The sequence below is a fragment of the Salvelinus sp. IW2-2015 genome, linkage group LG22 (genome assembly GCF_002910315.2).
Source record: "Salvelinus sp. IW2-2015 linkage group LG22, ASM291031v2, whole genome shotgun sequence".
Classification (NCBI taxonomy): Eukaryota; Metazoa; Chordata; class Actinopteri; order Salmoniformes; family Salmonidae; genus Salvelinus; species Salvelinus sp. IW2-2015.
Genome location: NC_036862.1, coordinates 35,118,569 through 35,133,019, shown reverse-complemented (window position 1 = coordinate 35,133,019; position 14,451 = coordinate 35,118,569). Strand labels below are relative to the sequence as shown.

The 14,451-nt window shown below is 41.6% G+C and overlaps 1 protein-coding gene across 1 annotated transcript in view; it reads left to right on the top strand.

Annotated features, from left to right (window-relative positions):
• Window positions 1-14,451, top strand: part of LOC111949408 (phosphatidylinositol 4,5-bisphosphate 3-kinase catalytic subunit beta isoform-like) — a 101,182-nt gene that overhangs the window by 39,308 nt on the left and 47,423 nt on the right. Inside the window, 1 exon segment of the mRNA XM_070434238.1 lies at window positions 3,862-3,941. The gene's annotated coding sequence lies outside the window, so the exon portion shown is untranslated.

Sequence of the window (14,451 nt, the reverse complement as noted above, 5' to 3'; positions counted from 1 at the left end):
GCTGCTGTCTATATCTATTCTGTTGCCTAGTCACTTTACCCCTACAGTTGAAGTCGGAAGTTTACATTCACCTTAGCCAAATACATTTAAACTCAGTTTTCACAATTCCTGACATTTAATCCTAGTAAAAATTCCTGTCTTAGGTCAGTTAGGATAACCACTTTATTTTAATAATGTGAAATGTCAGAATAATAGTAACAAGAATTATTTATTTATTCAGCTTTTTATTCTTTCATCACATTCCCAGTGGGTCAGAAGTTTACATACACTCAATTAGTATTTGTAGTGTTGCCTTTAAATTGTGTCGAACTTGGGTAACATTTCGGGTAGCCTTCCACAAGCTTCCCACAATAAGTTGGGTGAATATTGGCCCCTTCCTCCTGACAAGCTGGTGTAACTGAGTCAGCTTTGTAGGCCTCCTTGCTCGCACACGCTTTTTCAGTTCTGCCCACAATTTTCTATAGGATTGAGGTCAGGACTTTGTGATGGCCACTCCAATACCTTGACTTTGTTGTCCTTCAGCCAATTTGCCCCAACTTTGGAAGTGTGCTTGGGTCATTGTCCATTTGGAAGACCATTTGCAACCAAGCTTTAACTTCCTGACTGATGTCTTGAGATGTTGCTTCAATATATCCACATAATTGTCCTCCCTCATGATGCCATCTCTTTTGTGAAGTGCACCAGTCCCTCCTGCAGCAAGGCACCCCACAACATGATGCTGCCACCCGTGCATCACAGTGGGATGGTTTTCTTCGGCTTGCAAGCCTCCCCTTTTTCCTCCAAACAACGATGGCATTATGCCGAACAGTTTCATCAGACCAGAGGACATTTCTCCAAAAAGTTTGATCTTTGTCCCCATGTCCAGTTGCAAACCGTAGTCTGGCTTTTTTATGGAGGTTTTGAAGCAGTGGCTACTTCCTTACTGAGCGCCTTTCAGGTTATGTCGATAAGGACTCGTTTTACTGTGGATATGATACAAAGTACGTTCATCTCCTTCCTGAGCGCTATGACGGCTGCGTGGCCCATGGTGTTATACTTGAGTACTATTGTTTGTACAGATGAACGTGGTACCTTCAGGCGTTTGGAAATTGCTCCCAAGGATGAACGAGACTTGTGAAGTCTACAATTTTTTATCCTGAGGTCTTGGCTGATATCTTTTGATTTTCCCATGATGTCAAGCAAAGAAGCACTGAGTTTGAAGTAGCCTTGAATACATCCACAGGTACACCTCAATTTGACTCAAATGATGTCACTTAGCCTTCACAGAAGCTTCTAAAGCCATCATTTTCTGGAATTTTTCAAGCTGTTTAAAGGCACAGTCAACTTAGTGGTATGTAACGTCTGTTGTTCCATTGGAATTGAGATACAGTGAAATAATCCGTAAACAATTGTTGGAAAAATGACTTAGGCATCTACGTGCATGCACAACTAGGGTCGACCGATTATGATTTTTCAACACCGATACCGATTTATGGAGGACAAAAAAAAGCCGATGCCGATTTTTTTATATATATATATATATATAATGTTTATATATATATCATACACACACACACACATTTTTGTAATAATGACAATTGCAACAAATACTGAATGAACAATGAACACTTATTTTAACTTAATATATACATAAAATAACACACAGCTCTGAAGTGACAATGATACTGAAGAGTCTGCTTAGGAGACAATACTCTCAACTGTTTGAATAAAATAGAGTTTAGGTTACCTGTGATGAATGTTGAAAACAAAAACTTTAATTTCTATATGCAGGAAATCCTATTTTAATAATGGCATGGTAAGAATTGACGACCAAAGTGCGAGTCATAATTCCATGACACCTTCTAGCAAAATCTGAAAAAGCGGTTCTTCATTATTCATAGGATATTTTTAGATTCACTTAAAATAAGGTCTATGTTTGTGTAGGCTTACACCACCGTGCCAATTTTATAACTGTGTAGATATCCATAGGACAAGTTAACTCTGATCAATATTGGCTAAATATAAGCGAAAGATAAAAAAAATTGTAGAGTGGATTTATGAAAATATGTTGACAAACGTTACCTTATCTTAATGAGATTTACACGGGTATCAAAACGTCGAGGCGGTTTAGCCTGCACGAAACACAGACCTTATTTGAAGTAGATCAAGACATTCTCTATGGAAGACATGAACGGTAAAATAACGAAGGAACCCCTTTCAAGTTCAGACGCAAGTTATTACAGGAATTATAACGCGTCGACTATTTCTCTCTAAACCATATCCTTTGACTAATCCGGAAACTACATCACCGTTTATTCCGTTCCGTATTTATTAACGGGTGGCATCCATGAGTTAAATTATTCCTGTTACTTGCACAACCTTCAAATGTTTAGCATAATTAGATTAAATTCTGGCAAATAAGTTCGCCAAGAGCAAAGGTAGGCCCAAACTGATCCTGCATATATACCTGTATCTCTGCGTGCAATGAACGGCAAGAGAAATGACCAATTTCACCTGGAATATTGACTGCTAATCCGGATTCATTTTAAGGCTAAATATGCAGGTTTAAAATCTTACTTGTGTATTGATTTTAGGAAAGCATTAATGTTTAATGGTTAAGTCAACATATGGAGCAGTGACAGTCGACCTTGATTGATTGTTATTTTATAAGATATAAGTTTACATGACTAGACTAGCACTTACTTAGAACATTACTGCATTCGTAAAGCAGGCCATCCTTTGGAGAAGTGCAATGTAAGTCAGGACTAAAGAATTAGGGCATTATAGACTAAGTTAACTGTAAGCGTGCAAACTTTGGAGTCCCCCGAGAACCTGACCAAGGTTAAAATCCTGTCAAACAGGACGTTCCATAGCGTCATTGAAAATAAGAATGTGGTTCTTAACTGACTTGCCTAGTTAATAAAGGTGTAAAAATAAAAATAAAAAATCGGGCAAATCGGCGCCCAAAAATACAATTTCCACGATTAATCGGTCGACCTCTAGTCCTAACCGACTTGCCAAAACTATAGTTTGTTAACAAGAAATTTGTGGAGTGGTTGAAAAAAAGAGTTTAATGACTCCAACCTAAGTGTATGTAAACTTTAGACCTCAACTGTACCTATATGTACATAGCTACCTCAATTACCTTGTTCCCCTGCACATCGACTCGGTACTTGTACTCCCTGTATATAGCCATGTTATTGTTGTTATTCACTGTGTATTTATTACTCTGTCACTTTGCAGTGTTGGGAAAAGGACCCGTAAGTAAACATTTCACTGTTAGTCTACACCTGGTGTTTATGAAGCATGTGACAAATACAATGTTTTTTATTTTAATTTTATTTTTATAAATGTTATCCCCTTTTCTCCCCAATTTTCGTGGTATCCAATCGCTAGTAATTACTATCTTGTCTGATCGCTACAACTCCCGTACGGGCTCGGGAGAGACGAAGGTCGAAAGCCACGCGTCCTCCGAAGCACAACCCAACCAAGCCGCACTGCTTCTTAACACAGCGCGCCTCCAACCCGGAAGCCAGCTGCACCAATGTGTCGGAGGAAACACCGTGCACCTGGCCCCCTTGGTTAGCGCGCACTGCGCCCGGCCCGCCACAGGAGTCGCTGGAGCGCGATGAGACAAGGATATCCCTACCGGCCAAACCCTCCCTAACCCGGACGACGCTAGGCCAATTGTGCGTCGCCCCACGGACCTCCCGGTCGCGGCCAGCTGCGACAGAGCCTGGGCGCGAACCCAGAGACTCTGGTGGCGCAGCTAGCACTGATAAAATKTTATTTTGATACCTCCCGTTGATTCTCTGTAACTGATCGCACACACACATACACACACACACACACACATACTGATGTTGTTCCTTCTCCCCCCAGATGCAGTGTCCCTCCACCTCCCCAGACGCCACCAGCATGGAGGAGAGCCACAGGGAATAAAAGCCTCCAGGAGACCGCAGGTAAGACCTGCATGTATTTGTCTTTAGGAAAAGCACCAAGGTAAATACAGTGCCTTCAGAAAGTATTCATACCCCTTTACWCATTCCACATTTTTCGGTGTTACAGCCTGAATTCAAAATKGATTAAATAATAAAAAATTCTCACCAATCTATACAAAATACCCCATAATGACAGWGAAAAACATGTTTTTGAAATTTGAGCAAATKTATTGAAAATGAAATACAGAAATATCTAATTTACACAAGTATTCACACTCCTAAGTAAATACTTAGTAGAAGCACTTTGACAGTGATTACAGCTCTGAATCTTTGGGTAAATCTCTAAGAGCTTTATACCTGAGTTGTGCAACATCTGCCCATTTTTATTATTTTCTAAATTCTTCAAGCTCTGTCAAATTTGGTTGTTGATCATGTCTAGACAACCATTGCCGTAGATTTAAGTCAAAACTGTAACTCGGCCACTCRGGAACATTCAGTGTCTTGGTAAGCAACTCGTGTAGATTTGGCAATTGTCCTGCTGAAAGGAGAATTCATCTCCCAGTGTCTGGTGGCAAGCAGACTGAACCAGGTTTCCTCAAAACATGTTGCCTGTGCTTAGCTCCATTCCATAATTTTTTTTATTCTGTAAAACTCCCCAGTTCTTAAACGATTACAAGAATACCCCTAACATGATGCAGCAACCACTATGCTTGAAATTAATGGAGAGTGGTACTCAGTCATATATGTTTTGGGCAAATCCAATACAACACTTCTTATTCAGGACAAAGCGTTAATTTGCTGGTTGACATATTTTTTTTTTGCATTAGATTACTTGTAAAGGCTTTGTTGGAAAACCAGGATTGCTGTGTTATATGTATTTTTTTAATAATTTTGTATTCCTAACGGGTTCTTTTTCAACGTATTGTGGAGTAACTACAATGTTGTTGACCCATCCTCAAGTTTTTTCTCCTTTACAAGCATTAAACTCTAAACCTGTTTTATGTTCACCATTGGCCTCATAGTGAAATCATTGAGCGGTTTCTTCCTCTCCGGCAACTGAGATAGGAAGGAAGCCTGTATCTTTGTAGTGACTGGGTGTATTGATACATCATCCAAAGTGTAATTAATAACTTCACCATGCTCAAAGGGATATTCAGCTTTGTTTTTAGCCATCTGCCAGTAGGTGCGCTTCTTTGCAGGCATTGGAAAACCTCCCTGGTCTTTGTGGTTAAATCTGTGTTTGAAATATACTGCTGGACTGAGGGACCTTACAGATAATTGTATGTGTGGGGTACAGAGATGAGGTAGTCATTCCAAAATCATGTTAAACATTATTATTGCACATAGTGAGTTCATGCAACTTATGTGACTTGTTAAGCAAATGTTTACTTCTAAACTTTAGGCTTGCCATAACAAAGGGGTTGAATACTTATTGACTCAAGACATTTCAGCTTTTCAGGTTTAATAAAAAAAAATGGAAATTCAAAAAGCATAATTCCACTTTGGCATTATGGGGTATTGTATTTAAGCAAGTGACAAAAAAAAATCTCAATTTAATCCATTTTAAATTCAGGCTGTAAAACCAACAAAATGTGGAAAAAGTCAATGTACTGTATATCTTAGCAAAAMCTTTTGGCAAGTTAGAAAGTGCTTTTCCCACCTACATTAGTGTATTCGGGAAAGTATTCAGACCCCTTGACTTTTCCACCCTTTGTTACGTTACAGCCTTATTCTAAAATTGATTAAAAACAATTTAAATCCCTCATCAATCTACACACAATACCCCATAATTGCAAAGCAAAAACAGATTTTTTRAAAATACGTACAGTACCACATCTACTTGTTCAAGGGTTTTTCTTTATTTTTACTATTTTCTACATTGTGGAATAATAGTGAAGACATCAAAACTATGAAATAACACATGGAATCATTTAGTAACCTAAAAAGTGTTAAACAAATCAAAATATATTTGAGATTCTTCAAAGTAGCCACCCTTTGCCTTGATGACAGCTTTGCACACTCTNTATTTGAGATTCTTCAAAGTAGCCACCCTTTGCCTTGATGACAGCTTTGCACACTCTTGGCATTCTTTCAACCAGCTTTACCTGGAGTGCTTTTCCAACAATTTGAAGGAGTTCCCACATATGCTGAGCACTTGTTGGCTGCTTTTCCTTCATTCTGCGGTCCGACTCATCCCAAACCATCTCAATTGGGTTGAGGTCGGGTGATTGTGGAGGCCAGGTCATCTGATGCAGCACTCCATCAATCTCCTTGGTCAAGTAGCTCTTACGCAGCCTGGATGTGTGTTGGGTCATTGTTTTGTTGAAAACAAATGATAGTCCCACTTTGCGAAAATCCAGATGGGATGGCGTATCGCTGCAGAATGCTGTGGTAGCCATGCTGGTTAAGTGTGCCTTGAATTCAAAATAAATCAGACAGTGTCACCAGCAATGCACCATCACACCGCCTCCTCCATGCTTCACGGTGGGAACCACACATGCAGCATCTGTGAAGCATTTATTTGGGCTGCAATCTGAGGTGAAGTTAATGAACTTGTCCTCTGCAGCAGAGGTTACTCTGGGTCTTCCTTTCCTGTGGCGGTCCTCATGAGAACCAGTTTCATCATATCGCTTGATGGTGTTTGCGACTGCACTTATAGAAACTTTCAAMGTTTTTTTAAATATCCCATATTGACTGACCTTCATRTCTTAAAGTATTGATGGACTGTCGTTTCTYTTTGCTTATTTGAGCTGTTCTTGCCATAATTTGGACTTGATCTTTTACCAAATAGGGCTATCGTCTGCTCAAACGCATTAAGAAGGGATTTTTTTTTTTTACAAATGAACTTTTAACAAGGCATTCCAGGACTGCCTCATGAAGCTGGTTGAGAGAATTCCAAGAGTGTTCAAAGCTGTCGAGCCAAAGGGTGGCTACTTTGAAGAATCTCAAAAAWWAWATATTTTTTGATTTGTTTAACAATTTTTGGTTACTTACTACATGATTCCATATGTGTTTTTTTCATAGTTTTGATGACTTCCCTATTATTCTACAATGTAGAACTTTTTAAAAACAAAGAGAAATCTGGGAATGAGTAGGTGTGTTAACTTTTATGGGGTATTGTGTGTAGACTGATGGGGGGCAACAAGTGTAATCCATTTTAGAATAATGCTGTAATAAAATGTGGGAAAAGTCCAAGGTCTGAATACTTTAAGAATTYTTATTTTATTTAACCTTTATTTAACTGGGTAAGTCAGTTAACTAAGAAAAAAATATTATTTACAATGACGGTCTACCAAAAGGCCTCCTGCGGGGACAGGCTGGGATTAAAAATAAAAAATGTAATTACAATATATGACAAAGCACACATGACGAGAGACAACACTACATGAAGAGAGACCGACGACGACAACATAGCATGGCAGCAGCACATAACATGGTACAAACATTGTTGGTTACAGACAACAGCACAAAGGGCAAGAAGGTAGAGACAACAATACATCACGCAAAGCAGCCACAACTGTCAGTAAGAGTGTCCATGATTGGCTATCGTGGCTAACGCCCTTGTCCAGAAGCAAGCACAAGTTAGCCTCGAGCTAGGCCCTTTCCCCSGGCTAGCAAATGAAGTACACCAACTACAATACCCCTCTTGCCAATTTCCCTGGACCCTTTGTCGACACGGAGCCCCGCCGATCCATCACGACTGGTCTGCTGACATATTTCGGCCGATGTGCTCTCAACCGGCCTCTGCGTCGTTGATGTTGGTGAGGACCCAGCTACTAGCCCCGGCCCGCTAACTCTTTGAGCGCGGTGTCTCCCGCTCGCCTACCGTATTGACAACTGCCGAGCGGCTCCCTGTTTCGTCCATTGCTGCTTATTGGACCCTATGATCACTCAGCCACACAGCTGATGCCTGCTGGACTGTTTATGAACACGGTACTTAATTTTGTTTATCTGTCGGCCCCAGCCTCGAACTCAGTGTGTAGCTAACTGACCCTCTCTGCCCATTCATCGACATTTTCCCGTTGTTGTCCTAGCTGTTTACCCATTGTCTTAGCCATCCCAATCAACACCTGTGATTGCTTTATGCGTCCCTCTAATGCCACTATGCCTTGTATACTGTTGTTTAGGGTAGCTCTCATTTGTTTTTTGTTTTACTGCGGATCCCCTACTCCCGCTCTACATGCCTCGGTTAKCTCCCTTCCCCACCCCCATGCCCTTGTCTGTGCATTATGCCCTGAATCTATCCTACCACGCCCAGAAGTCTGCTCCTTTTACTCTTTGTTCGGAACGCGCTAGACGACCAGTTCTTATAGCCTTTAGCCGTACCCTTATCCTACTCCTCCTCTGGTCCTCTGGTGATGTAGAGGTTAACCAAGGCCCTGTGTCCCCAGGCGCTCTCATTTGTTGACTTCTGTAACTGGAAAAGCCATGGGTTCATGCATGTTAACATCAGAAGCCTCCTCCCTAAGTTTGCTTTATTCACTGCTCTAGCACACTCCGCCAACCCTGATGTCCTAGCCGTGTCTGAATCCTGGCTTAGGAAGGCCACAAATTACTGAAATTTCCATCCCCAAATCCAACATTTTCCGTCAAGATAGAACTGCTAAAGGGTGCAGAGTTGCAATCTACTGTAGTGAGCCTGCAGTGTTCTGTCATACTATCCAGGTCTATGCCCAAACAGTTCAAGCTACTACTTTTAAAAGTCCATCTCTCCAGAAATAAGTCACTGTTGCCGCTTGTTATAGACCCCCCTCAGCTCCCAGCTGTGCCCTGGACACCATATGTGAATTGATTGCCCCCCATCTGTCGTCAGAGTTTGTACTGTTAGATGACCTAAACTTGGATATGCTTAACACCCCGGCCGTCCTACAATATAAGCTAGATGCCCTCAATCTCACACCAATTATCAAGGAACCTACCAGGTACAACCCCAAATCCRTAAACATGGGCACCCTAATAGATATCATCCTGACCAACTTGCCCTCTAAATACACCTCTGCTGTTTTCAACCAGGATCTCCGCGATCACTGCCTCATTGCCTGCGTCCGTTATGGGTCTGCAGTCAAACRACCACCCCTCAACACTGTCAAACGCTCCCTAAAACACTTCTGCGGGCAGGCCTTTCTAATCGCCCTGGAAGGATATTGACCTCATCCCGTCAGTAGAGGATGCCTGGTTGTTCTTCAAAAGTGCCTACCTCACAATCTTAAATAAGCATGCCCCTTTCAGAAAATGTAGAACTAAGAACAAATATAGCCCTTGGTTCACTCCAGACTTGACTGCCCTTGACCAGCACAAAAACATCCTGTGGCATACTGCACTAGCTTCGAATAGTCCCCGCGATATGCAACTTTACAGGGAATTCAGGAACCAGTATACACAGTTAGGAAAGCAAAGGCTAGCTTTTTCAAACAGAAATATGCATCCAGCAGCACTAATTCCAAAAMGTTTTGGGACACTAAAGTCCATGGAGAATAAGAGCACATCCTCTCAGCTGCCCACTGCACTGAGAGTAGGAAACACTGTCACCACTGATAAATCCACGATAATCAAGAATTTCAATAAGCATTTCTCTACGGCTTCTACACCTGCATTGCTTGCTGTTTGGGGTTTTAGGCTGGGTGTCTGTACAGCACTTCGAGATATTAGCTGATGTACGAAGGGCTATATAAAATAAACTTGATTTGATTTGATATGGGCTGGTCACGCTTTCACCTGCTACCCACGGCCAACAGCTCGGCACCCCCCGCAGCAACTGGCAACACCCCCCACCCCGCTTCTGCTTCACCAAATCCAGACAGCTGATGTCCTGAAGAGCTAAAGAATCTGGTTCCTACAAATCAGATGGGCTAAGACAATCTGGACCCCCTCTTCCTAAAATTACCCTGCATTTGTTGCACCCCTATTACTAGTCTGTTCAACCTCTTCATATCGTCTGAGATTCTAAAGATTGGAAAGCGGCCGCAGTCATCCCCCTCTTCAAAGGGGGGAATGCTCTAGACCCAAACTGTTACAGACACTATATCCATCTGCCCTTCTAAAGTCTTCGGAAGCCAAGTTAACAAACAGATACCCGGCCATCTCGAATCCCACCGTACCTTCTCCATTATGCAATCCGGTTTCTGAGCTGGTCACGGTGCACCTCAGCCACGCTCAAGGTCCTAAACGATATCATAACCACCATCGATTAAAAAAAACAGTACTGTGCAGCCGTCTTCATCGACTTGGCCAGGGCTTTTGACTCTGTCAATCACCGTATTCTTATCGGTAGGCTCAACAGCCTTGGTTTCTCTGACTGCCTGGCCTGGTTCACTAACTACTTTTTCGATAGAGTTCAGTGTGTTAACTGAGCTTCAATGCCATACAAACCTCCTTCCGTGGCCTCTAGTAACGCTAGTAAAACTAAATGCATGCTCTCCAACTGATCGCCGCCCGCCTAGCATCACTACTCTGGACGGTTCTGACTTAAAATATGTGGACAACTATAAATACCTAGGTGTCTGGCTAGACTGTAAACTCTCCTTCCAGACTCATATTAAGCATCTCCAATCCAAAATTAAATCTGGAATCGGCTTCCTATTTCGCAACAAAGCCTCCTTCCCTCATGCTGCCAACAAACCCTCGTAAAACTGACTATCCTGCCGATCCTTGACTTCGTCGATGTCATTTACAAAATAGCCTCCAACACTCTACTTAGCAAATTAGATGTAGTCTATCAGTGCCATCTGTTTTGTCACCAAAGCCCCATATACTACCCACGATTGCGACCTGTAGTGCTCTCATTGGCTGGCCCTCGCTACATATTCGTCGCCAAACCCACTGGCTCCAGGTCATCTATAAGTCTTTGCTAGGTAAAGCTCCGCCTTATCTCAGCTCACTGGTCACCATAGCAACACCCGGCTGTAGCACGYGCTCCAGCAGGTATATTTCACTGGTCATCCCCAAAGCCAGCACCTCCTTTGGCTGCCTTTTCCTTCCAGTTCTCTGCTGCCAGTGACGGGAACGAATTGCAAATATCACTGAAGTTGGAGACCTATATCTCCCTCACTAACTACAAGCATCAGCTGTCAGAGCAGCTTACCGATCGCTGCATCTGTACACAGCCCACCTGTAAATAGTAAATTACTTCGCTACTATGGCCTATTTATTGCCTTACCTCATTTGCACCCACTGTATACAGATTTTCTATTGTGTTATTGTGACTGTACGTTTGTTTATTCCATGTGTAACTCTGTTGTTGTTTTTGTCGCACTGCTTTGCTTTATCTTGGCCAGGTGGCAGTTGTAAATGAGAACTTGTTCTCAACTGGCCTACCTGGTTGAATAAAGGTGAATATATAGAGATTACCAGTTTACAGAGGAGTATTGATTGCACTGTATGGTAAAAATGTATTGTAAAGGACACGTGCGTGCTGGAATGCATTGCGCTGAGTGCGCTGGAAACTGGGAGGGTAGTGTCCTGACAGGCGGAGAATGTTGGAAATCTGCCAGCACAGTTTGGGAAAAGCTGCTGGGTGAACACTACGTAGCCTAGCCACCATGAGGTTTCACTTTGCTGTCTAATCACAAAACCTGGATTATTGTCCTAGTTCACTGCTTTAGTAAGTAAGTCACTGCTCATCTGTTCTCCATCCTATGTTCTGGCCTGTGTTCAAATGTCTGTTTTGTAAATCCCCAGGACCATGATGGAGGAAAACTGTAGTGGCTCTCCTCCAGACTTCTATGATCTACAAATATGACCTTCTGTAGTAACATGGGGCTGTGACTGAGTTTATGGCGCTATGGCTCACTCATCATGGTGTGTGTAGGTGGCGTGCTTATGTGTGAACAGTGTACATAGAGATGTGTGTATACATACCAAAGAAGTGTTCTGTGGTAAAGGGTCATTGCTTCAGGCTCCTAGCCAGATCTATTGCATCCAATGAACTCAATAAGCAATGTTCTGTCTCAGAGCTTTGCGTGTGAGAGAGAAATATGTCATGTGAAGACAAATGTGGGCATTAAAGTCCTGTTGGACACATGTACAGTGCATTTGGAAAGTATTCAGACCCCTTGACTTTTTCCATATTTTGTTACGTTGTAGCCTTATTCTAAACTTGATGAAATTGTTTTCCCCCCTCATYAATCTACACACAATAACCCATAATGACAAAACAAAAACACGTTTTTAGATTTTTTGTTGTTGAAATATGACATTTACATAAGTATTCGCCCCAGTCTGAGSTCCGCTCTGGAGTAGGTTTTCATCAAGGATATCTCTGTACTTTKCCCCGTTCATCTTTCCCTCGATCCTGATTAGTCTCCCAGTCCCTGCTGCTGAAAAACATCCCCACAGTATGATGCTGCCACCACCATGCTTCACTGTAGGGATGGTGTCAGGTTTCCTCCAGATGTGACTAGGGCTGTTGCGGTGACCGTATTACTGCCACACCGACAGTCACGAGTCAGGAAGGCAGTCAAATTCCACGTGACCGTTTAGTCACGGTAATTATTATTCTCCAAGCTCTACTGCTGCTGCTGTTCATTACTTGCGTACTGCCTGGTACTCAGCACTTCATTGTCCCTCTAATCACTCTGACATCAATGCAAATGTAATCGAAAATCTAATCAAACACTTCATGAGAGCTCATGAGCTAATGTTGCGCAACATTTCTAGAGAAAACAGAGTGATGGCCGCTTAACGAAGATCCCATCAGCTTTCTATAGGCTAGGTCTACTATATTTATTTCTCAACTTTCCTAATATTAACCTTTCTAGGTCACACGTTCCGCTAGCGGAACCCCTCGACAACATTCCGCTGAAAAGGCAGCGCCTTTACACATTAACAAGTCCAATTCAGCAAATGAAAGATAAACATCTTGTTAATCTACCCATCGTGTCCGATTTAAAAAATATATATATAAATAAATAAATAAAAATAAATAAATAAATAAAATGCTTTACAGTGAAAACACAACATGTGATTGTTAGATCACTGCCAAGTCCAAAAAACACAGCCATTTACCAGCCAAAGACAGGAGTCACAAAAAGCAGAAATAGAGATAAAATGAATCACTAACCTTTGATCTTCATCAGATGACACTCATAGGACATCATGTTACACAATACATGTATGTTTTGTTCGATAATGTGCATATTTATATCCAAAAATCTGTTTACATTGGCGCCATGTTCAGAAATGCCTCCAAAATATCCGGAGAAATTGCAGAGAGCCACATCAAATAACAGAAATACTCATCATGAACTTTGATGAAAGATACATGTTTTACATAGAATTAAAGATACACTTGTTTTTAATGCAACCGCTGTGTCAGATTTCAAAAAAACTTTACGTAAAAAGCACACCATGCAATAATCTGAGACGGCGCTCAGATATAAACAACATTTCTCCGCCATGTTGGAGTCAACAGAAATACGAAATTACATTATAAATATTCCCTATGATGATCTTCATCAGAATGCACTCCCAGGAATCCTAGTTCCACAATAAATTGTTGTTTTGTTCGATAATGTCCATTATTTATGTCCAAGTAGGTACTTTTTGTTAGCACGTTTAGTACACATATCCAAACGCTCGCGCAGATCCAGGCGAACATCGGACGAAAACATCAAGTAGTTATATTACAGGTCGAATAAACTTGTCAAACTAAGTATAGAATCAATCTTTAGGATGTTGTTATCATAAATATTCAATAACGTTCCAACCGGAGAATTCCTTTGTGTCTATAGAAGTAATGGAACTGAAGTCAATATCATGTGGAATGCGCGTGACCAGGACCTGGCTCTCTGCCAGACCACTGACTCAAACAGCTCCCATCCGGCTCAACATCACAGTATAAGCTTCATTCAACGTTCTACAGACTGTTGACATCTAGTGGAAGGCGTAGGAAGTGCAAACAGATCCATATCCCACTGGAATTTCAATAGGCGATGAGTTGAAAATCGACCAGCCTCAGAATTCCCACTTCCTGTTTGGATTTTTTCTCAGGTTTTTGCCTGCCATATGAGTTCTGTTATACTCACAGACATCATTCAAACAGTTTTAGAAACTTCAGAGTGTTTTCTATCCAATAGTAATATTAATATGCATATATTAGCATCTGGGACAGAGTAGGAGGCAGTTCACTCTGGGCACGCTATTCATCCAAAGTGAAAATGCTGCCCCCTATCCCTAAAAAGTTTTAAGCACATTGCTTACAGGATTATAGCCTACCTGGCTGGCATGAAAATAAACCACGGGGAAAAGCGTCCCGCAATCGCAATTGAAGTGCATATGGGGTTTTTCCCCGCTGCCCGTTTCCATACAGGTGCATGATAATGGTCCATTCTAAATCATAACAAATGTCACATATATTATTTAGTATATGTAAAGATGAGATTAAATCAAGAATAGTCTGATGGGTGACAATGATGGGTGACAGTATTAGCCTATCACTTGTKAATTATATATTATCACTTGTGAATAATGCCCAGCATAAGAAACTATGCCTTTTTTTGGCAACTTTTTCTAATCATAGTTGCACACCATGTAG